The 6,000-nt window shown below is 39.8% G+C and overlaps 1 protein-coding gene across 2 annotated transcripts in view; it reads left to right on the forward strand.

Annotated features, from left to right (window-relative positions):
* The window catches only part of MID1 (midline 1 (Opitz/BBB syndrome)), a 225,943-nt gene that overhangs the window by 138,078 nt on the left and 81,865 nt on the right, over positions 1-6,000 (forward strand). The window lies entirely within an intron of this gene.

A 6,000-nucleotide genomic window follows, 5' to 3' on the forward strand; every position in this document is an offset into this window, starting at 1 on the left:
GCTCCTTGGAAACACTATACTGGATCGCTATGAGTCAGAACCAACTCGATGATATTTAACAACGTGATAAATTTAGGTTTTACTTCTTGAGAAACCGCCAAACTCTTCTCCACAACAGCTGCACCATTTTTAATTTTCTGCATTAATAAATGAGGTTCCGGTTGCTCTCCATTGTCACCAACACTTGGCAATTTTCTAGTTTCTGATAATAGCCATCCTAGTGGTCTCTCATTGTGGTTTTGAATTACAAAATTGGAATCTTTTGTGGATCACTTCTTTTGCAGAAGCCAAATATGTAAGACGGATTCAAGTGGAAGAGACCAGGCTCCCAGTCCCCACCCTACCCCCGTGACACTTGTCTCCAATCCAACATAATCCCTAATATTATCGATTTCATCACCCTTACAAAGAATAACTCCCCAAAAACACTATTTAAAAGGCATATGTTGTAACTGAGTCCTGGTATGGTGCTGGGGGTTAGTGCGTGAGACTACAAAGTCAGTTTGAACCGCAAGGTCAGCGGTTCAAGCTCACCAACTGCTCCATCCTTCACCCAGGCTGTTCCTTCTGCCTGGTAGGTCTCAACCTTCCTGCTCTGGGTCTACTTGTCAGAGTCCTTCTATCCCTCCCATTCCAAATCAAGTGGCACTTTAACTGTGAATGTTTCTTTAGTCCCCTGCACCAGAGTGATCATTCCTTTCTTAGAATTCCATAACATTTTATCGATGATCTGCTTGTGGCTTTGATATCTAAGGTTAGAAAAGCAAATCATTTTGAGTATACATTTAAAAATTTTGATAGTAACTCTGCTTCACAATAGCAATTTTCCTAGAATCCTTTTTGGTTTTGGTCACCTAGTCAATAATTGTGTATGTTTATAGTCTATATACCTATAACTGTGTCAGTAGATGTACAATATAGTAAAGACAAAAATACAGTAGCCTAAGCTATGTTTAGGAGCTCTGGTAGCATAGTGGTAACGAATCGGGCTGCGAACCGCAAGGTCAGCAGTTTGAAACTACCAGCTGCTCTGTGGGAGAAAGATGAGGCTTTCTGCTCCCATAAAGATTTACAGCCTTGGAAACCCTGTTCAGGGTCGCTATGGGTCGGAACCGACTCGACAGCACTTAACAACAACAACAACAAACTATGTTTATAACAACACATAAACACAGGCTGTAATTAGAGAACAGTGGAATATCTAAGCACATGCTAATGTAGAATATTGCTTTTTTTTGATTCTGTGATGCATTATTTTTTTCATCAACTAATCTCTGTAAAATTGGGTTGCATCTGAAAATTAATGGTGGGACATAGTGTAATTGGCAGCAATTTTCCCTTTCCTCCTGGCACATAAAATAAGAGTGAGATTTACAGTTGCCGGTATCTTAGATTGGATGGATTATAGTATGGGAAGTAAGGATTAAAAGACAGGAAAAAATGAGACCAATTTGCCTGAGACTTTATAAAGGAGTTCAGACTTGTGCTAGACCCTGTAGGTTTTCCAACAGTTCTTTGTCAAAGAGCTCCAGGGATTGGGGTTCCAGTGGATTTGTCAACACGACTGTGTCTCTCAATGCCGTGTTCCTCAGTGCAGTAAAAATGGCCAAACATTTTCAGATCCAATCAGTGTGTTGTGAAAACATCTCTACAATGCAAACACTGATGTTTGGGTGATAGTTTTCAAATAATGGCTTCATCCTCCCCACCTTTTTTTTTTTCCCCCAAATAAAGTCTACCCTTTCAATAAACATAAATAGTATTCTATTTGGGATTGAAAATGTAAAACTGGTTAGTGAGAAAAATACAAGAGTTGCCAATTATTTTAAACTCTAAATTTGTTATGATTTCTTTATTGGATTCAGAATGGGAAGTACTAAGGTCTTTTCTCATTCCTGGATCCTACACTCTGGTAGGAGCTCTGATAGTGTAGTGGTTATGAGTCGGGCTGCTAACCCGGTCAGCAGTTTGAAACTACCACCTGTTCCATGGAAGAAAGATGAGGCTTTCTGCTCCCATAAAGATTTACAGCCTTGGAACCCTATGCAGGGTCTCAGAACCAACTCGACGGCACACCACCACACTCCAACTATTCCCCATTTGGAGTGTTGATGAGAGATAAAGGAGGGAAGGACACACAAAGGAAAAGGGGGGAGGGATTGGAGCAACCTGTGGGTGAGACAGCAGATGGGAGGTGTCCAGCAGACGCATGTATTTATGCCACAGCTCCCTTGCTTCTAGAACTGTCATGCCCACCAAGTTGGAAACAGTCTCTTCATCCTGTTGGGATAAAGGCAGGTGTACAGGCAGTAGTAATGGCAATGGTGAGTTGCAGAATCCAGATCTTTCTAATCATCTGCTTAGACTGGATTCACGTCTGGCGGTGGTCTCTCCAGAGAACATTTTGAGCCTTGTTTGAATAGCATTGTAAATAATAGTGAACAAGCATCAGGCGTTCGTTATTGTAGAGTAAAGTGAATATGTATTTTAGGAATAAAAGGATGCACAAAATGGAAGGATATTTTATTTTTATGATATGATGGCATTTAATGTGTAGGACAATAAGAAGGAATTCTTTCTCGTCAGTAAAAAAGGTACCCATTTTGTAGAGAAGTCTTATAAATGCTTTATGGTGTGGGTGAGTATTTCATTCAATTTCAGCTGGTTACTTCTTAGAGCACTCATGTCTGGTTTCCATTATGGCCTGTAGTAGTGATTTCAGAAGTGCTTCTTTGCTCATCATGCGGTATTAGTATAACCTGAACTGACAAAATAGCATGCCTCCTAACATGATGTAAAATTACATTCTGTGGTATTCAGTCATTTCAAGTGGTAGATCAATGTTTCTGTCAAGAAATTTACAAGCAAATTTTATTTTTATCTCTAGAGATTTTATATTATTTTAGGTGCTATCTAAGTTTCGCTGATTGCTGTTGTTTTTGTTGTTGCATGCTGTAGAGTCAGTTCCTACTCATAGTGCCCCTGTATAGGGTTTCTGAGCCTTGCAAATATTTGTGGGAGCAGAAAGCCTCATCTTTCTCCCCCAGAGTGGCTGGTGGGATCCAACCTTGTGGTTCACAGTCCAGTGTTCGTCCTATGGAGCCACCATGCTTCCCTGCATTAATTGATTGTTGGTGTTGTTATTTGCCGTGGAGTTGGTTCCAACTCATAGCAACCCTGTACAGGGTTTCCGAGGCTGTAAATCTTGACAGGAGAAGAAAGCCTCATCTTTCTTCCGTGGAACAGCTGGTAGTTATGAGCTGCTGACTGTTAGGTTAGCAGCCTGATTCATAAACCACTATGCTACCAGAGCGCCTTGCACTGATCGAAGCAGACTTCAACTAGACAGATATGCCATTCAAAGTTATTCCAGACAAGAAAACAGGGCATTCATTTTTTTATTGTTTCTCTGAAAATCCTTTGGAGTGGGGGAAAAAAAAAATGTTTGTGAGTGAGTGAACTATATTTATTTGGGAAATGTATTTATTCCAGATAAACACTGGATGAACTGAATTACAATTAAAAAAAAAAAACTGGACAAACTGAATTATGATTAAAAAGTAAATATTAATACTAGAAGAACCTGTTTTTACATTTGTTCCCTCACTTGTCATTTTTAATATTTTAAAAGTATGATTTTCAAACAGTAAACACAATTCTATAAATATCTGAGTCTGCATCAAAGATTCATTGAATTTATTAATGAAGAAGTCAACAGGATGATAAAACAGGTTCAAAAGATAGTATCAGAAATTTCTTTACACATATGCGTATGTGTGTGGAGCTACTGGGGGAAAGAATGCTGGAATACAGTAGCGAATGTAGATACAAAGTTGCTTAGTGACCTACAGGGCCAAAAAAAGTGCATGCGTTTTCTCTAAGCCAATATCTAACTTTGCAGAGTGTAAACCCTAATCAGTAAATAGATATTCAAATTCTGTTGCGTTCCAGTCTAGAGAATTAGATGACCCTCACTGAGGTGGCCTTGGTGGAGTGTGCTCTAATAGGACACTAGAAAGATCCAAAGTCATTGTTTTCCCTTATTTCCCAGGAGTGCATAATTTTTGTTAACACAACTGACTGCTCTTTCTGTTCTAAAGATTGTTCATCTGTGAGTTGGGTTTGCTAATCCAGTGTCTCTGGAGGAAGGTGTGTAGTCTGTTACAGTATAGCTGCAGTCTATTCGTTCCAATAGTTTATCAAGCATCTTCTGGGTTTGTGCCACACAGTGCTGTGTGTCCAAGGACCTTGCTCATAGAGAGCCAACTGTCCTGAGACAATATAAAGCAAGAGTTGTAGATAATATACTTTGTGATTACAGAGATACAAGAAATTCCTTCTAACTGGGAGCTGGGAGAAGGTAGCACAGATCTGAGCCTGCCTCCAATAGTAGATAACATTTGCGTATACAGCGGTAAGGGGAGACACTGCTTGCTGAGCAAACAAATGCATGTGGACAGAAAAATGAATGGCTCATTCTGCAAGAAATGGAAGGTGTGTGAGAGGAATAGTAGAAGACAGTTTTGGAGAAATGGAAAAACTGAGTGGACTTTAATACTACATCTGAGTTTGAACTTTATTTAGTCTTGAAGATCCATTGAGTTACAATTGGTATCCTTAACTTATTTCACAGGACCTCTGGTAGCGTAGTAGTTACGAATCGGGCTGCAAACCTTAAGGTCAGCGGTTCGAAACTACCAGCTGCTCCGCGGGAGAAAGATCAGACTTTCTATTCCCGTAAAGATTTACACCCTCGGAAACCCTGTACAGGGTCGCTATGGGTCAGAACCGACTCGACGGCAATTAACAACAACAACAATCAACAGTTGGTGTGGTTTGCTTAACTTATTTCAGTTATTTAGGACATGCCTTTTTTTTTCCTTATTTGGTAGGGAAAACTTGGATATCTTAATGCAAAACTTTGAGGGAAAACTTCATAGCACTAGTAAATGCCAAAAGAAGCAGCGCAATTTGTTAGGAACCAGCCTGCTATTCTTTTGCATCAATGCACTGGGAAAGTATTTCCTCGCTCACATCCTCAGTTCATAGACCGTATTTCTTCCTTTTCCTCTTCCTGTGGGTATCCTTGTATTGGGATAGGCACATTCTTCAGGAGAACAATTCCCACGCCAGCTGGAACTTAACAACTCAAAGCATACAGGCCACTCTTAATTGTTATAAATTAAATCAATGAAGCCCTTCCCACAGACCCCTGGAGGAAATACCACATTCTCTCAAGTCTGTACCTCCTTCGGGGATTCACCTCTGTTGGGGTTTTTTTTTGTTTGTTTGTTTAATGTAAGAGCAAACAATATGGCTTTTTAAATAGTAAGTGCCAAATCTTTTCAGCCCAGAAAATGGAGGGTCTGAAGGTCTAGTCAGTTTGGGTCTCAGAAGGTGAGGTTTTGGCAAAGAAACTGCAAACTGACTCCCAAGAAATGTTGGTGTAATGTGAAGGCTGGAATTCTAAAAGCTGATAGAGTTTAATTCTCTTGGTTTGATTTTATTCAGTAGAGGGGTACAGTAGAAAACTCCCTCGGGGTGAATTTGGAGTTAATTCTCTATGAAGAGAAGGACAAACCCATGAACAATGATTAAAAAAAATCAAGTTACCTGTGTGATTTTGTGGACAAATAGGAGGGCGTTCTCCTCCCTCCCCCCATTTTCTTTTACAAATCCAAAGACCCATTTTATTAGCTAAGCAAATATGTATCACTAATGTGCATTCTGCACACATTCTGTGAATCAAGTTCTTTCCCACCAACTCCAGTACCTTTCCATGTTCATTTTGACATTTTGTGGTGGTCATTAGTTGTAGTCAAGTTGGTTGTGACTTACTCATGGCAACAGAAAGAAGTCTTGTCTGATCCTGAGCCATCCTCACATTAGATCCATTGTCAAGACTTGTATCGATCCATTTCATGGAGGATTCTCCCTCAGTTTGCTGATCCTCTACTTTACCAACTATGCTATCCTTTTCTTTCTTTCTTTTTTTTTTTA

This window comes from Chrysochloris asiatica, unplaced genomic scaffold (genome assembly GCF_000296735.1).
Source record: "Chrysochloris asiatica unplaced genomic scaffold, ChrAsi1.0 scaffold00018, whole genome shotgun sequence".
Taxonomy (NCBI): domain Eukaryota; kingdom Metazoa; phylum Chordata; class Mammalia; order Afrosoricida; family Chrysochloridae; genus Chrysochloris; species Chrysochloris asiatica.